This window comes from Rhinolophus sinicus, linkage group LG15 (assembly GCF_036562045.2).
Source record: "Rhinolophus sinicus isolate RSC01 linkage group LG15, ASM3656204v1, whole genome shotgun sequence".
In the NCBI taxonomy this organism is placed as follows: domain Eukaryota; kingdom Metazoa; phylum Chordata; class Mammalia; order Chiroptera; family Rhinolophidae; genus Rhinolophus; species Rhinolophus sinicus.
In genome coordinates, this window is record NC_133764.1 from 21,574,776 (window position 1) to 21,594,013 (window position 19,238).

A 19,238-nucleotide genomic window follows, 5' to 3' on the forward strand; every position below is an offset into this window, starting at 1 on the left:
ACAGAAGCCCTGTGAGGGCAGCCATTCTTTTTCCCCATGTCCCGGAGTTTCTAATAGTGCCTGGCACTCACATGCATCATCCCTGAATGAGGTCTTTAGCTTCCTGGAGGCAGGAGCCCACACCACCTGGGTCACAGTCTGGTTGCTGTTTGGAAGGAACAAGAAGATGTCACATCCAGGCACCTGCAGAACCACCCAACTGTGAATGCATGTGTGAGCGAGGGCAGTGGGAGCCAGGCCAGGCCAAGGAGGTAACTTCCACGCGGTGGTCCCAATTATCACGGTAATGACAGCCATGCATTTCTCTCCATCGCAGCATATGCTGCTATTTAATCAGGAGAGTCTAGACCAGGGATGCCCAAACTGCGGCCCGCAGGCCAACTGCGGCCCATGATCCATTGTTAATCGGCCCGCAGCAAATTCCAAAAATATATTTAGTTTACTTAAATAAACCAGGTGAGGCAATACGTACTTTACCTCGAGTGAGTGGCCCAGCTGTTTGTGTATTTTACCGCATATGGCCCTTGGTGAAAACTGTTGAAAAAAGTTTGGACACCCCTGGTCTACACTAACACTGAGGAGTGTGTGTGTGTGAGAGAGAGAGAGAGAGACAGGGAGAGGGAGAGAGAGAAGAGAGGGGAAATTTTAGGAAAAGATATTCAGAGTCAACAGGCAGCCACCGCCTGATGGAAAATGAGAGGGGGTAAGAAGCAGAGCCAGAGCTGCCTAGAAAGGACGTCTTGCAATCGCGTGAATACGCACCTCGTGCTGTTGGAATTTCTGATGCCCGTAGCATATCACGTGTGGGGTGGGTGCATTTGTCTCTTTCTCTCCTGCTTTCTGAGGGCAGAAATATCACCCTCACTTCCCAGGTGCCTACCTGATGCCTCGTGTGCAGTACACGCTCAGTCCATCTTTGATAAACTGACTTGATTTTAACTGAATTGAACTGGCCGGGCCCGGGGAGGGGTGTGTCTGAGGGCTCCCAGGTTCACTGGGGGGCTTGCGCGGACTCCCCGCCCTCTCAGACCTCATTTGGGTGTTCATGAAATAAAGGACTGTACTAGATGATCTCTCAGAGTGTGTGCAACTCAAATGTTCCGTGGATTGATGAGGGTTTTTTTCCAAATGTCACGATCTACTTGCGTGGAGGCAGCTATTCCCTTTATCCAGAGGGAAACGGAGGAACTGCCAGAGGAGACATGGTGACTGGCCTCATTGCCTGGGCTGTCTTCTCCCGGTTGGTAACCAGCTCTCTGGGACCCACTCTTGGCCTTATGTGGGGTCACTGTTCATTCCGCATGGCTTTGCTCAGACCCAGGACTACCCCAGGCCTCTTCTGCGGTCTCATCGCTCTTCCGTCACACCACTGCCAGAGAAACCACATAAACCCTCAGCTCTTTTACCTCTCCTGCAGATCCCTCGATGGCTCCCCAGGGCCGACAGAATTAGGCACAGTCTCCCACCCAGCATTCAACGCCCTCCACAGCATGGCGACAACCTCCCTTCTTTCAGCTCCAGCTCTCTTTCTGGCCTCTGTTCTGCAGGCCCTGTGCTTTCCCACCTCCATGCCTTCGCTCATGCTAGTTCTCCCTCTCGGAATGCCCTCGCAGTCCCAGTAACAATTCTCATCTCCCACTGACCCAATCGAAGCCCACGTCCTCTCTCCATTAGACCTTCCCTGCCTCCCCAAACCGTTGGAAGAGTGATCCAGCCCCACCACTGCCCCTGGTCTGTGGGCATCATACAGGGGCATGTCAGGGACTCTCTCTGACTGATCTTTGCGGCCTCCGCACACCAGCCAGGGACCTGCACACACGAGGAGCTCTACACACCTGGTAGAATGGGATGCGAAGCACCCAGCCTTGGAACGCATGCTCCCTCCAGGCCCTGTGCTAGCTCTCATGTGCATCAACTAATTTCATCCCACAATGATCCCACGAGGCAGGTCCTATTACTACCCATTTTACAGAAAAGAGTACTGAGGCTCGGGGACCTGCCTGAGGCCACACAGCTGGTAGCAAAGCTGGGGTTAGGCCTTTCCTGGCAACAGAGCCCACGTCCTTAGCTGACACGTCCACTGCAGGCCCTCCCCAAGCCCCTGGCCTGACCAATCCCAGCTTCTGTGCCCTCCTAGCCCCAGGGCACCCTGCTCCCCATCCAGGGTTGAGCAGGGCGAAGAGGGAAATTTGTATTGTTGATCTTGAACCCGAGAACAGAACCAGGCAGGAAGCTTGCACAGAGCAGGTTCTCAGCAGGTATTTGTGAGGAAAACAAAAGGATGACAGAGTGAAAGCCAAGGTGACTGGGGTATTGAGCCCAAGTGTGGAGGGATTAAGGAGGGAGGGGAGGAGCAGTGAGGGGCAGGTCCCTTCTCTCTCCCTCCCCAAACGAATGCCAACTACACCAGCCACGCAGCCGGCCACAATATAAGACGAAAGCCAAAGCACTGGCTGGGAACGTGCCAGCAAGAACAACTGCCTTCTCCCTTCTATTCAATTCCTAATAGGAGCTGTTGCAACCACAAGTCAATAAGAGGGGGTTCTAGAAGAGAGCAATTACAGACTCCAATGCTGTATTTACCTGACATCCAACATCTGGATAAAAAGAGAAAGCTCACCATTGTCAGAGTGTTTTATGTTCTCTGTACAAAGGTCTAGGTATTTAGAAACATCTGGTGATGGGCTGGCAGATTCCGCTTTTCGTCCAGATGTTCAGCATTACCCAGGTTCCGTGGTTGCTGTAGAGACAGAGCCAAGCTGCAGAGGCCAGGGGATGGTGAGGGAGAAGGGACGGCATTCCCGCCCTGTGGAACCTCTCTCTGTCCATTGGCTCACCCTCGTCTTCACTACCATTCACAGAACTGCCCCTCGGCAGGGAGGACTTGTGCTCCCCAATCCCCTCACACAGCCCCCAAGTGGCATGAAGCTAAGAGACACTGACATTTATACAACATCTTCCGCTGGGAATCAGCCGGCCCAGCACAGAATTAGCTGGCGTCTTCCTGCTCCTGGGTTATGCAGGCTGCGACTGATCGAATCTGGCAACCAGATTTATGAATCAGTCGATATTTATTGCAGGGAACAATCCATCTTTATGTCTGGTTTGTGCACACAGAACCTTGCTCCGGGCACACCCAGAGCCCTTGGCGCTCCATGTTGGAGAGGTCTCAGTGAACGTATCTGAGGGAGAGGACAATGGAGAGGGGTCTGACACCAATCAAAAAGGAGACAAGATACAACAAGGGAAAGTGTAACTGGGGGGCGGGGTAGAGAAACCCATGTTTGTCCTGGGCTGCCCTTCTCATGTCTGTCCCGGTCCCTCATGCCCTATGCCAGCTGACCAGCAAAAGTCAATTGTTGTATTATTTGAAGTCAAACATGATGTAAAATTTTGATATAATACATTCCAAAGTAAACTGAAAGTACATGTGTGTGTTCTTCTAATTATCAACTCTTTTGCTCCCTCCCCAGCCCACGGATCCATTAAAGAACATAACTGAGCCTGAACTCCCAAGCTCAGTCTTGTGATGGACCAATCAAACAGCCAAGGTTAAAACTCTGCTGACAACTAGCCAGGGAAAAAAATCTACTCAGGATCCTCTCATTTGCATACCTGCACTGATTGGCTAAACCACTGCCTCTTATGGTAGAAAGCAAGGTCCCAGGTAAGGCAGGGAATCCAGGGATCCATCCCCCCAGTGGCAGTCAGCTCATTTTGAGGGCTAGGAAGAACAGTCTTTTACTGCTCTGGGCTTCTCAGCCTAATTGGAAGAACAAGAGTGAGGGACAGAATTTAAGATGGGCGGGAAGGAAGTAGAATGGTCTCCCAAATGTCACCTTCTACTGCCTCCTTCTCAGCTCTGACTCTGCCTCCTGCCCCAACCACTCCTTATTCCTCTGGCCTTGTCCCCCAAAGGGACCACTCTTTTGGCACTGTGCCCACAACCTACCCTCACCAACCCTCCCTGGCTTGAGGCTTCTTGCAGGAAATACAAGGCATTAAGAGGCATTGAGGAGGGAGAGAAGGGAAATGTTTGGGGAGCTTAGTGGCTCCTCAAAAATTATACAGCAGACTTTCTGCAAGCAGAAAAATCATTCCTCATTTCTGCAGGCTTCGCACCACTGAGGATCACGGAGGCTGTTCCAGGAGTGATGGAGGAGGACGTGAGGGCAACGGCTGGGATCAGCAGACAGGAACTGGCACCATCTCTACCCACCTACAAGGTCTAGGCCTGAAGTCGGGCAGAGGAACTGCTTTCTTGCCCTACAGAGATAATCGGTCTGGGGTGGGGGGAAGTGAGGGGGTGGAAGGGGTCAGGCAAAAGAGGCAGCTTAGGAACGAACTCCACAGGTGGTACAAACAATGGGCTGGGCCAGCCCCCACCCCCATCCCCACCAATGGGAGGACCATGGGAAGCACCCAAAGGAGGTAAGAGACAACCACCCCCATCCACCCAAGGGCCAGGACACCCAGCTCTTAACCTGACTCTGGGCCGCTGGTCAATTACTTGACCCCTTTAGACCCCTGCGAGAGGGGGAATCCTCTCTTCTCAGACTTCCCCCAGAGCTAGTCAAACAAGACAACACACATGAAGGGCTGGAATCTTTGTGGTTCCAAAGGACCGAATCAGGACCAATAGGTACATTTATAAGGAACCAGGCTGCTACTCAGTACCTGGAAGAGCTTTCTACATTCAGTGTCCAGCAGCAGCAGAGGTTAAGAGAGCGATAAGCACAGTCCAAGCTCTCAGTCACAGTCTGGATGACCATCCGTTGTAGAGTATAATCTCTGGACAGGGTCAGGCACTGAATGGGAGTTTTGGTGTAATCTGTTGGCTGACGCTGACTCTTTATGATTCTATGATTCATTCATTTAACAAGTGTTTATTGGTTGCCCACTAGACCCAGCTCTGTCGCTAATGGGCTGTATGACTACTACTTTTCCTCTCTGCAGCCAGTTTCCCGTACATAAAATGAGGGTGTTGAGCCAATGGACCTCTGAGGGCTCGTCCAGCTCTGACAGGCTACCTGGCCTTAAATGGGATCAGAAAGAACTACAACGGCTCACCCTCCTCCCATTGCCCCCCTCCTTCTTCTGGTTCATCCACAACTACCCATAACTTAGCAGAGTCGGGACAGAATGGACTTCTCCTGGTCTGGGATGCTGTGTGAAACAGATGGTCCTGTTGCCATGGAGACCAGGGAGCTACTTGTCCTGGGGGCTGGGAATTGAGTGGGGCCTGAACGCAGGCATGGGTGATTTACTCCTGCAATCGCCAAGCCTGGAGTCTACATGAATGTTAAACGGGGTGGCTCTAGGCAATTACTCAGCCAGACAAATCAGAAACCACTTAAGATGAAAGACCCAGAACATTTGTACATCTCTTCCCAGGGGGCCTGCGACTTCCACGGCTGCCCTCCCCCACTGCATGCACAACCCCTCTCTCTGGCCCAGGTGATTTGACTCAATCCTCCCACAGGCAAAGCCGGAGGAGCACACAGTATCCTGAAGGAGGCAGATATAGGCAGTTCTAGAGGGGTCTCCCTGGGGACTGAGGGAGGCTGACCTCTTGAGCTCTCTGAGAGAAAGAGCTCTCTGGCAACCAGCGCTGCAACCAGGGATGGGGTGCCCCAGGAAGGAGTGAGCTCCCCACTCCGGGAAGCGTTCAAACTGGGCTGGAAAGATCCTCTGTCGGAGATTCTCAGGACAACTTCCCCATCAGAGAGGAGATTGAGCCTGGCGACTTCTAACGGTGGCACTTCCAATTCTGCGGTCTTATAATAGCACAGGCCGCGGAACGCAGTGGTTACAAGCATGCTCTTTGAGGTCAGACAGATCTGGGCTCAGGTCCCAGCTCTGCATCTTTCTTGCTGTGTGACCTTGAGCAAGTTAACTTTCTCTGCAACTCTGTTTTTTTCACCCGTGAAATGTGAGGTAAGTACCGGCCAGCTTTATAGGATTTGAACAGGGGGTAGGGTGGGGGGTTGTTAAAGTGCAACAATGCATCTAAAGTGCTTAGTACAGTTCCTCACACATATTAAATATCCAGTAAGTGGTGGTTATCCTTATTACTCTGTAATTACACAGGAATGGGAACTCCCCAACTATTTGGGTTGGCCTCAGCCAAGATGCCTGGCTCCTGACCTGCCATTTACTGTGTGATCACGGGGAAAATTTCTTCATCTCTCCGTGCCTCAGTTTCCACACCTGTAATAGAACCTAGCACAGGACCAGTACTCAATAGCTGTGTGTGTGCTGTCATTATCATCACCATCATCCTCCTCCTCAGTTTTAGGTCACCTTCCCAATGCCTGGTACTTAGTAGGGCTTATTTAAAGATCAAGTCAGGTTTGGGGGAGGTTTTATAGCCGGGGCGGGGGAGAGAACATTTAAGTTCTACTTTCTTAGTAAATTTCAGTTATGTGCTACATTAGATCCTCAGACCTTATTCATCGTATCACTGAAATTTTGCACACTTCTACCACCCTCTCCCTATTTCCCCCACCCCCAGTCCCTGGCAACCACTTTCCACTCTGTTTCTATGAGTTTGACTTTTTTTTTTCCTTTAGCTTCCACATGGGTGATACCATGCAGTATGTGTCTTGCTCTGTTTGGTTTATGTCCCTTAGCATAATGCCCTATGTGAGGTGACGGACATGTTAATTTGCTTAATGGGGGAGATCCCATCACAGTGTATACGTGTATCAAATCATCACGTTGTACACTTTCAATATCTTACAATTTTATCTGTCAATTATACCTCAATAAAGCTGGCAGGGGAAAGACAAGGGACAACAAATACTGGCAAGGATGTGGAGAAAGGGAAACCCTTGTGCACTGTTGGTGGGAATGTAAATCGGTGCAGCCACTATGGAAAACACTATGGAGCTTCCTCACAAAATTAAAACTAGAGCTTTAATTTTCCTCACAAAATTAAAACATAGGATCCAGCAATTCCACTTCTGGGTATTTATCCAAAGGAAATGAAATCAGAATCTTGAAGAGGTGTCTGCACTTCTGTGGTCATTGCAGCATTATACACAATAGCCAAGATATGGAAACAACCTGTGCCCATCTACAGGCGAATGGATAAAGATTTCATATATAATATAAAGGTGCCAAAAAAAATGTATACACATTTTAAGAAAGAAAAAAACTGTATCAAAATTACACTGACGGTAACTACTTTGAGCACCTCTTGTAATTGCAGAAGTCAAACGTGACTTGTATTCATCTTTTGTTATTGGTATATATTGAGTACAGTTTTTTTGTTATTGGTATATATTGAGTACAGTTATTGGTATATATTAATACAGTTTTTTTCCTTTCTTCAAATGTATATACATACTTTTTTTGGCACTCTGTGTGTGTGTGTGTGTCTATATATATATATGTATATGAATATGTGTGTCTATATATATATATATATATATATATATATGAAGTGATAGAAGTGTTTATTAACCCTACTGTGAATTTTATATATATATATATATATATGAAGTGATAGAAGTGTTTATTAACCCTACTGTGATCATTTTACTATATATATATATATATATATATATATATATATATATATATATATATATATATATATATATATATGTATGTATCAAGTCATCACATTATATACCTTAAACTTACACAATGTTATATGCTGAGTAAATCTCAGTAAACCTGGGGGTAGAAACAAAGATCACATCAGTGAATGGGACAATAGGAGGTGAATGGGAAACCCTCATTAACAATAAGCATGAGAGGATCTGCGTGTTTGCTGCCCCCTGCTGGCTGAGAGAATGCAGAAGGCCTGCCCTGGTGGGGCTTACCGCGAGATTAGGCCACCAGCACCTTCAGGAAGAAATGCAAACAGCAGTAAATTCTGCAGGGATGTACCTCATGGTACATCCAGTCAGACTTCCTGGAAGAGATAAGAGTTTCATGGGGCTTGAAGGAGAGGTGGAAATTCGGCATGAGTCCAGATTATGGGGGTGGGTGGGTGGGGTGCATTCCGGAAAGGGGAACAGCGAGGGCAAAGACCCAGGGTAGTAGTACTCATGGCCTTTCTGGAAGACAGTGACGGACACACGAGGTTGGGCCCCAGGACTTCTCTATAGGGCACCCATCCCTGAAGATGGAGGGAGAAGAGAATTAAGAAACAAGGCGCAAAGCTTCCTACGGAAGGCAGAGGTCTGCATTCCATTTCTGCCTGGTAGCGGAGTGACCTTGAGCAGCAGGTTACGTATGTTTCTAAACCTCATTTCCTTATCCTTGCCAGAATACTAATACATGTCTTTACAAAGAATAGTTGTACGCTTATATTTATGCAGAAACTGAAATGTAGTAGGTAGTCATTCAATGGTAACTATTGTTTGTGCTGCGAGTGGTGAAAAGTAGGGATGCTTTTTCCTGATGTTTCAGGGAAATTAATTATTTAGTGGTAGGAAGGATGGATCGGAGGAAAGGCCCAGAGATCCACATAGAGATAGTGGTTCATAAGTGAAGTAATGCTGCTTCAAAATTTAGTGGAGATAACAGGGACCTAAAAGAAGAAAAAGGAAAGGAGGTGACTTGAAGGGAGACCCAGCGGAGCAGAAGTTGATAACTAATGGAGAAGAGCAAGGACTCCCTAATAGGACTCACTTTTAAGGAAGAGGTGGGGCGGGGGGGGGGGGGGCGCTAAGAGAACAGAAGAAGAGGGGGCTGATGAGGAAAAGGGTGGTTGGTTCCACATGGAAACCCTGATCATAAAATGCAAATGCTCTATATTTAGTCAACAAACATATCTTGAGCACTGACAGTGTGTCAGATACTAAGACTAGAAATATGAGCAAGCCTGGTTCCTGCCTCCAGGGACTTAGTCGTATCAATGGGAGCAGCAAAGACATCAACAAATGCATGCAGTGAAATATAACAGATGCTTTTCTTCACAGTATCTGTCCGAGTAGACTGCAGATCAAGGAAGTGATCGATTTCAACAGACTGCAAGGACGAAGTCACTCGTGAACTGAGTAGATGTCCTCCAGGAAGACTGTGGGGGGGAAACATACTCCACATGAAGCAGGAGCATGAAAAAAATAGCAATGAGTGAAAAGCCATGACGTGGTCTAGACTTATCAGTCGTTCTGATACTTAGGACTATCAGGCCCAGAGGCTGGACCTGAGGCTGGAGGTGGCTACAGGAACAAAGCGTGGACAGCAATGTGGGCCATCCATAATACAGAAACAGGGAAGGAGCAAGAAGCGTGTTGTGTTGGGGGTGTTGGAACCCTCCAAGGGAAGGCGATAGGAGTTCAGAACATGGATTTGGTGGCAGACGTATAAGAGGAGAGTTTGGGTGGAAAGGATCAAAGACGAGTCTTCCTTTAAGGTGGGAGGGAAGGAAGAATGAGAAGACAAAGACATTTTGCAGTAGGCACTGGGGAACTGACAGGCTTAGGAGATCTACCCTTGACCTTTCTAGAAAAGTCAGAGGCAAGGGCATTAGTGAAAAAAAAAATAGGGAAGGGGGAAGAGTGGTCCAGCCAAGCTATATTGATGAGGGGGGGGGGGGGTGAAGAGTATAATTACTAATATCAGGAATTAAAGAGGAACTATTACTACATTTCCTACATCAATGAGAAGGCTAATAACATTATGAACAACTTACACAAAGTGGACACATTCCTTGAAAAATACAAGTTATAAAACTGACACAAGATAAAATAGAAAAATCTAAATAGCCCTGTAGCTATTTAAATAAAGTGAATTTGCTGCTAACCCTGATACTAAAACCTGACAAAGATGTGACAGAAAGAAGGCAAAGAAATGACAAACCAATATCCCTCCTGAACATAGATCAAAAATACTAAACAAATAATTAGCAATTAAAATCCAGCAAGATACAAAAAAAAGTAATATGTCATGACCAAGTGGATTTATTTTGGGTATGCAAAATTGTTTGAACACTCAAACTCATTAATATAATTCATTATATTAACAGAATAAAGAAGAAAAGTCATACGATTGTTTTTATAAAATCCAACGCTTGGTCATTTTTTAAAAAACCTGAGCAAATAAGGAATAAATTTCTTTAATCTGACAAAGGACATCTATGAAATACCTACAGCTAACATCATATTTAATAGGATTTAATACCCATTACCCCTAACAGCAGGAACAAAGCAAGACTGTCCATTCTCACTACCTCTATTTAACATTTTATTAGAGGTTCTAGCTAGACCAATAGGCAAGATAAAGGAATAAAAGGCACAAAGATCAGAAAAGGAGAACTAAAATTTTATGCACAGATGACACAATTATTTTTGTAGAAAATCCCAAATGATCTATAAAATAGCAAGTAGAACTAATAAATGAATTTAACAAAGTCTCAGAATAAAAAAGCAATACTCGCAGATCATTGTATTCCCATATACTAGCAGCAACCCATCGGAAAATGAAAATTTTCAAAATTTCATGGACCAAAAAAACATTAAAAATACTTAGGAATAAATTTAGCAAAAGATTTGTAAGACCTATATACTGAACACTACAAAAATAAAAATTAAAAAAATACTGAGACGAGTTAAGGAAGATTTAAGTAAATGTCCCTGTATGGGAAGGTTCAATATTGTTCAAATATCAGTTCTCTCCAACTTGATCTATAGATTCAACCCAATCCCAATCCCAATTTCCAGCAGGCTTTATTTGTAGAAATTGATAGGCTCATTCTGAAATTTGTATGGAAATGCAAAAGACCTAGACTATCCAAGGCAATCTTGACAAAGAAAGACCAAGGTGGAGGCCTTATACTACCTAATTTCAAGGCTTGCTATAAAGCTAGTCATCAAGACAGAATGGTAATCTAGAGACACGTAATGGAACAGAATAGAGAGCTGAAAAATAGAACCACGTTTAGAACCACATGGTGATTTGATTTTCAATGAGAAACCAAAGCAATCCTATGGATAAAACAGTCTTTTCAACAGGTGTGGTTGAAACAACTGGCTATCAACATGGGAAAAACATGAACATTGAGCCCTAACTCACACAATCCATAAGATTTAGTTTGAGGTGAATCATAGATCTAAACATAAAAGCTAAAACTATATGTAAAGCTTCTAGAGTAAAACATAGGAGAATATCTTTATAACCTGAAGATAGGCAAAGATTTCTTAGACAGGAGGCAAAAACTAATCATTATCAAAGAAAAAAAATGATGATCTAGATTTCACAGAAATGAAAGCCTTTCCTTGCTCATTAAAAACATAGTTAAGAAAGTGACAGTGTGCAATGGCTGCAAACAGCAGCCTCCTCAGTAGTAGATGCAGCCTGTGGCTTGTATGAGTTACCCTAAGGGACCTTGGAGAGCACCCTTTCCAGTAGATCTTCATGTCTGACATGCTATCGCCAATCTAGTCTCCAGACAGGTACAGTAAGTCCTCACCTAACATCATCAATAGATTCTACAACTTGAAGTGAAATGACCTATCATGAGACAAATTTTACAGGAGGCTAATTGATATAAACAGCAGTTAAGTTCCTATGGCATCTCAACAACGTTATAACAAAACAACATTACTCAAGGACCTTCTGTATTCAGGGTGCCTTTGGAAAGCCCACGGGTACAGTGGCCAGGGCCCACGCCAGCGAATGCATCATGTCAATCCTCACCAAACTGCAGAACAAGGAGCAAGTGATTTAGCTCCTCCACAAAGCCAAGTTCAAGTTCCCTGGCTGCCAGGAGATCCATATCTTCAAAAGGTAGCACTTTGCCAAGTTTCATGAGGATGAATTTGAAGACCTGGTGGCTGAAAAGAGGCTCATCCCAGATGGCTATGGGGTCGAATATATCCTGAATCATGGCTCCCTGGACAGATGGCAAGCCCTGCACTCCTAAGGACTTCAGCAATGCCCCCTCCTTACTCATGCCCACCAATAAATTCTACTTCCTGTTCAAAACAGAAAACGAATGGCAGATCACATTCTAGGAGGAAATATTTGCAAAACATGCCTGCTAAAGGATTTATCCTGCTAAAGGATATCAAGTGTGTATAAAGAACTACAACACAATAATACAAACAACCCACTACAGAAAAAGGCAAAAGATTAGAACAGACCTTTCACAGTAAAGTGGGTGTACTGAATGTATGCCTAACCTATCACCCAGCAATTCCACTTCTAGGTAGTAAGCCAAAAGAAAGGAAAGTATTTGTCCACAAAAAGACTTGTAGAAGAATATGCATAGAAGATTTATTCACGGTAACCCTTAACTGGAAACAACACCAAATCAACTGTCCATGAACAGAATGGATAAACAAATTGTAGTCATTACAGGCTGCTACAAAAGAAACACAGCACTGACACGTGCAACAAAATGGATGAACCTCAAAAACATGATGAGTACATACTATTTCCTAATCGATTCCATTTATGTGAAATTCTAGAACGGTTTTTTTGTTTGTTTGTTTTGTTTTGCTTTCATGAAAACTGACTGCATCTGCAAGATGAGAGAAGTGATGGACTGAAAAGGGACCTGAACAGACATCCTGGGTGATAGAAATGTCCCGTATCTTGATAGGGATTTGGTTTACACATGTGTAAGCATTTGTCAAATCTCCTCAAAGTATACATTTATAATTTGTGCATTTCACCATTTCACTGATGTAAATTTAACACACACACACACACACACAGACACGCAACCAGAGCAAATACTGAATTCTATTATAAAATCTAATTGAGTACTTGATTGTGAGTAGTCACAATTCTTTCCAATTTCCTATATGTTTAAAATATCATCTTGTATCTTGTATCTGCATCTGGGCTGGCCACGGATGGAAAAAACTCAGAATAGCCTTGAGGTGAGGGCAGAAAGGAGTTGTCAGACTTTCCCAGGGGTAATGAGGGGTTCAGCTTGGGCTCTATAGCCCTTGTGTAAAGAAGTCAGTCAGCGTGTGTCCCAGGGATTCTTTTGTCAACAGTCGCCCCCAGACAGCCTAAGCATCCCTATGTAAGAGGATGTCTGGCGGACAGAATGGTTACATTACATTTTGCATCTCCCAGTGGAGAGTGTCTTCCCCATCGGACCAGAGGTTCCCCGGGGCAGGGACTGGGTCTCCCCCCTCTGACTAGGAGCTTACTTTCAGCAGAACCTAGGTCTTTCCCATCACACCAGGATTTTCCTTAGGCTAGAGGTTACGTCTCTTCCATCAGGTTTGGAATTCTCTCAGGATGGGGACTAACTCCACCATCAGACCAGAACATTTGGATATATCTGCCCTATAATAGAGGCTTCTCAGAGGACTGCCAATAGTTTCTCTGTGTTTCTCCAACGACTCCCATTAAGGCTCTGCAGGATGAGCACACTCGGCAGAGAGTGAGGGAGCAGTGATTGACAGTAGGAACGCTCTAACTTCAGTCATCCCAGAAGCCGACACTGACTTATACGGGTTTCACATTTAGCTGGGGAAACGGAACATTAATTCACTGTGGTGACTGAAACTTCACACACCCTACAGTGCAGAAATTCTAACTCGAGTTTCCCCCAGCAACTGTAGCTGGGCAACATCAAACCCAGGCATTGGCAGGAGATCATAATGTTTAGCAGCTCATTGGGTGAGAGCACAGCCGCCTTCGCACACCTGGGCCCACAGGAACTAAGGGTGGGGTGTACCCAGAGAGCCAGAAAACAGGGGATGGTGCTAAGTCTCCAGGAAGAAGAACAGGCAAGAGAAGAGAGGGGAAGAGCCAAAGTGTGTTCTCTGCTTCCCTTATTTAGAGAACACCATCAGACAAGTAGTATATCTCCCCCATATCTCATTCTCTCTCTCTCTCTCTCTCTCTCTCTCTCTCTCTCTCTCTCTCCCCTCCCTCTCCCCCCTCCCATGACTACACAGACGCACAGCTTAAACTATGATTTGTATTCACAAGGGTGAATTCCCTAGCAACTGATGATACATTTTTCAAGATGTTGCATGAATGAACACTAGAGTAGATGCCTGGCTGAAAATTGGAACAAACTTAGTCTTTGTATGGTATACAAGATGTATTTATCTCTCATCCTTCAAGCCAATCTCCCCAGAACCTCTTCACCCACCTGTGACCCCTGTCAGTTTGACTCACTTCCAGATTTTATTTGGGATTCAGTTTCTATCATGATGACACAGCTTGTTTTCATGAGTCTGGGTGAGATGGACAGAGGGCCATCAAGCCATCATGAGAACTAATCTTCTATTTCCTATGTCAGAGTTTTTCAAAGTGTCACCTTGTGTTGCTTCCAGCAATAGCAGACTAGGTAACATAAAAGTCTTTTCACTGAAAAACAACTAGCTCCTTAAAAAAAAAATTAAGTGCATTTCTGGGGTCAACATAAGAGAAATATGTAATAGTCCCATCCATCCCCCCAAATTCACTGAAGTAAGGGCAAGGAATAATGAGCAGCAAGGCAACTCAAAAGGCCGATGTTGGAACAAGACAAGGACACCTACTTTCACCACTGCCGGTGAACAATTAGACAAGAAAAATAAATAAAAGGCATCCAAGTTGGAAAGCATGAAATCAAACTATCTCTGTTCATAGATGACATGATCCTATATATAGAAAATCCCAAATAATCCACAAGAAAGATACAAGAGCTAACAATTCAGCAAAGTTGTAGGGTGTAGGATCCAAACAAAATATCAGTTGGGTGGCCAGATGGCTCAGTTGGTTAGAGCACGAGCTCTCAACAACAAGGTTGCCCACATGGGATGGTGAGCTGTGCCCCCTGCAACTAAAGATTGAAAACAGTGACTGGATTTTGAGCTGAGCTGCACCCTCCACTAGATTGAAGGACAACGACTTGGAGCTGATGGACCCTGGAGAAACACACTGTTCCCCAATATTCCCCAATAAAATTTATTATATATATATATATATATATATATACACACATATATATATATATGTATATATCAGTTGTGTTTCTATACACGTGCAATGTAGAAAGGGAAATTAAGAAAGTAATACCATGCACAGTAGCATACGAAAAAATGAAATATTGAGGAATAAATTTAACCATGGAGATGAAAGACGTATACACTGAAAACCACAAAATATTGCTGAAAGAAATTAAAGAAGCCTGAAATAAATGGGAACACATCCCATGTTAATGGATGGGAAGATAATATTGTTAAGATGCTTATATTGCCCAAAGTGATCTACAGATTCAAAGAAATTCCAATTAAAATTCCAATAGTTTTTTTTTTCCAGAAAGGGAAAGTCAATCATCAAATTCATATGGAATTGCAAAGGACCCTGAACAGCCAAAACAATCTTAATACATAATAACAAAGCCAGAGGACACACATTTCCCCAATATCAAAACTTACTACAAAGCTGCAGTACTTAAGAGTATATAGTACTGACATAAGCTAGACCAATGGAATAGAACTGAAAGTCCAGAAATAAACTCATACACCTATGGCCAATTGATTTTAGACAAGGGTGTCAAGTCCATTTCATGGGAAAGGAATGGTGTCTTCAATGAATGGTTCTGGGATAACTGGATTTCCACATGCATAAGAATGAAGTTAGACCCCCTACCTCCCAGAAAATACAAAAAAATTAACTCAAAATGTATTGACTTAAATATAAGAACTTAAATCATAAATGTCTTTGAAAAAAACATAGGGTAAAATCTTCATAACCTTGGAATTGGCAATGGATTCATAGATAAGACCCCCAAAGCACAAACAACAGAAGAAAATATAGATGCATTATGCTTCATCAAAATTAAAGATTTTGTTCATGAAAAGGCATTATCAAAAAATTGAAAAGACAACCTACAGAATGGGAGAAATTATTTGCAAATCATTTGATAAGGGTTTAATATCCAGATTATATAAAGAATTCCTAACACTAACAACAAAAAGAAAAAACAACCCAGTTTCAAAAATGGAAAAAGGACTTAAATAGACATTACTTCAAAGAATATAGACAAATGGCCAATAAGCACATAAAAAGATGTTCAATATTATTAGTTATTAGGGAAATGCATATCAAAACCTCAACAAGTTATTATTTCATATGTACCAGGGTGATGGTAATAATAATAATAATAATAATAATAATAATAAATGGGAAATAACAAGTGTTAGTGAGAATTTGGAGAAATTGGAATCCTTGTGTATTGCTGGTGGGAATCTAAAATGGTGCAGAATCTGTGGAAAACAGTATGCTGGTTAAGGAACCAAAAGTTAAACATAGGATTACCATATGACCAAGCAATTCCACTCTAGGTGTATATCCAGAAGAATTGAAAATAAAGATTCACACAGATATTTGTATGCCAATGTTCACTGCAGTAATAGTCACAACAGCCAAAGGTGGAAACAACCCAACTGTCCATCTGAAGATGAATGGATAAGCAAAATGTGATATATACATACACTGGAATATTATTTAGCCATAAAAAGGAATGAAGTTTTGATACATGCTGCAATATGGACAAACTTTGAACACATTATCCTAAATGAAATAAGGCAGACACAAAAAGACAAATATTATATAATTCCTCTCATATGAAATATCCAGAAAAGGCAAATTCATAAAGATCAAGAGTAGATTAGAGATTACCAAGGATTGATGGAAATGGGAAATGGCAGCGGGCTGGGATGGGGGGGGGGTTGTTATTGCTTAATGGTTACAGAGTTTCTGTTTGGGGTAATGAAAAAATTTTGGAAATAGATAGTGATGGTTGCACACCATTGTAAATGTAATTAATGCCACTGAATTGTACATTTAAAATAGCAAAAAAAATTTTTTTTACCACAATCACTGTATTTTGCCACAGTAAAAAAATTGTAAGGTGGGAGTTCCCTGTGGGCATGTGCGTCAGTGATGAGTGGGAATGTTAAGCCTTGGAGCAGGGAAGGTGGAAAAACCAATCCAAGACTTCTTTAATCTGGGTGCTCAAAGAGAGTTAAACTGGTTGCAGGAGAGTAACATTCCCTGGTTCCTGAAAGAAGCACATGCAGGTCTTCTTTGGAGGAAAGTATCCTAATTTAGGCCCCTCAGATTCTCACGGACTATGCACAGATGAAAATGAACTCATAATCAAAGATTCCAAACATAGAAAAATAAACCACTATGAGTGGAAGTAAGCAGAAGCAATCAACAACAAATTCAAGCTCTCAAGGACCTCAGGTGCTGGAATTATCCACTAGCATGTAAGAGCCATGAAAGCAGACATTTTCATATGTTTTGTTTACTGCTGAATCCCCAGCTTCTATAATAGTAACTGGCACGTAATAGGCACTAAATAAATATTTGATGAATAATCAGACATAAAAAACAAAGTAAGTAGGTATGAAATATTTAAAGAAATATAAAAACCACAAAAATGAGCAAGCAATAATAGACCATAAAATTATCAAAAATATTTGTAAAAAGAACCAAATAGAACGTCTCGAAATGGATACAGAAAATTAGACACAAGCTAAAGAAAGAATTTAGTATACTGGCAGATCAACTTGATGAAATTATTCAAAGAGAGAAGGTGCTGGAAAATAATGAAAGAGGGGAGAAGAGATATGAAAGACAGAATCAAAAGACCTAACATTCATTTAATCAGGGACCCAGATGAAGAAGATAGAGAGAATCAAGCTAAGTAAATATATGAGTAACAATGACTGACATTTTTCTATAGGTGATAAAAGAAATACATCCAAATACACTGGAAGCACAAAAAATATCATGCAGGATTTTTTAATTTACATTAACATGCTTCTACACTGCTGTGAAATTACAGGGTACTAAAGCTAAAGAGATCTTAAAAGAGCTACAGAGAAAAGATAGATCATATACAAGAGAGCTAGAGTTAGATTGACAGTAGACGTCTCATAAATAAAAATGGAAACCAAATCAGTGGATTGTCTTCAAAGTGTTAAGAAAAATAATCATCAATCTAGAAATGTCTACCCTGCAAAACCATCTTTCAAGAACAAAGGTGAAATAAAGATTTGGGCAAATAATCAAAGTATTAGAACATTTACCAGTAATAGAATTTTACTATAACAACTTCTCAAAGATCTACTTCAGGAAAGAGGAAAATGGTTCCAGAAGGAAAATCTCAGATACATATTGGATTGGTTAGCAAAGAAATTGGTGCAAATGTATATAAAGTAAACATTGTCTTTTGAGAAGAATAACTGTTATAATGTCCAATGTGGGGATTAAAACAAAAGACTGACCAAAAGGACTAGGCAACATTAGTATGTAGACGTTTCCTTTTGGATGTCTGGAGAGAAAAAGGTTGACAATATTGTTATGTCCACACTGAAACTTCAGAAGTTGAGGAAAACATCAGTTTAAGTGACTCTTAAGCTTGTTTCTCTGTGAGGGAGCCCATAATGAACACTTTTTATTCAGATCTGTCCATTGAATTGTGGTGAAGTTCACCTTCAAAAATCTCAGTTTCCTGGGTGGGCCTTTTACCCCATCATATTTCCTAACCTAAGACATCATCTGGACATAATAAATCTAAATATGTATACTGACCACATTTGCATTGTGCTTCTATTGACATAGTTTATTTCTAAATCTTCCTTTTTGAAGATGAACAAAAATTTAACCTTTAAAAACACTTTAAAAATAATTAAATCTCACGTACATTATAATCTATGATATTATATACATGCTATGATCACCCATACCAGATTCACCTGGGCCACTTGTTAAACACACCCCTATATTCCTGACAAATCAGGATCTCAAGAGGTGGGATCTTCCCTTTAAGCAAGCTTTTTCAATTCTTCTCCCAGGCTGAAGGCTGAGACCCACAGCCATAGAGTGATAGAGGAGGACAGGGTACCATTATGAGTAGAGAAGAGGCATTGAGAGATGTCATCAATCCTTGAGAGAAGGCTGGGGGTACACATATATCACCACAGGAGATATTGGTGGAGATACCACTGCCAAGTAAACTCACCTGTTCTTAGTGCCATTTGTCCCCCCATCCCATCTCAATCCCACTGCCAAGCATGCACACACACACACACACACCCTATATTGTGCAATGTTAAAAGACCAGAATTATAGGAAGGCAAATAACTATTTACAGGTGTCACCTCCAAATAAGTAACAATTATAGCCACACTGGGGGAAGGGTACCTATTGTGTAGATCCTTGGGTTTTGCTCTAAGCAATATGGAAAGCCATTGGAAGGTTTCGTAGAGGCAAGATGTGAACTGATTTATGTTTTTAAAGAACCACGT

General features: G+C 42.8%; 1 long non-coding RNA gene and 1 other non-coding gene across 3 annotated transcripts in view; one reads left to right on the forward strand and one right to left on the reverse strand.

The window, feature by feature from the left end:
* Positions 1 to 19,238, reverse strand: part of LOC141568885 (uncharacterized) — a 151,750-nt gene that overhangs the window by 818 nt on the left and 131,694 nt on the right. Inside the window, exon 3 of one of the 2 annotated variants that reach the window (XR_012492146.1) lies at positions 72 to 145. This is a non-coding gene — a long non-coding RNA (uncharacterized LOC141568885). Of the gene's footprint in view, positions 1 to 71; positions 1,370 to 19,238 lie in introns of both variants that reach the window. The other variant, XR_012492145.1, reaches the window with a different exon arrangement.
* LOC141569038 (small nucleolar RNA SNORA70) lies at positions 11,235 to 11,356 on the forward strand. The gene has a single exon (XR_012492432.1). It is a non-coding gene; the product is annotated as a small nucleolar RNA SNORA70 (small nucleolar RNA).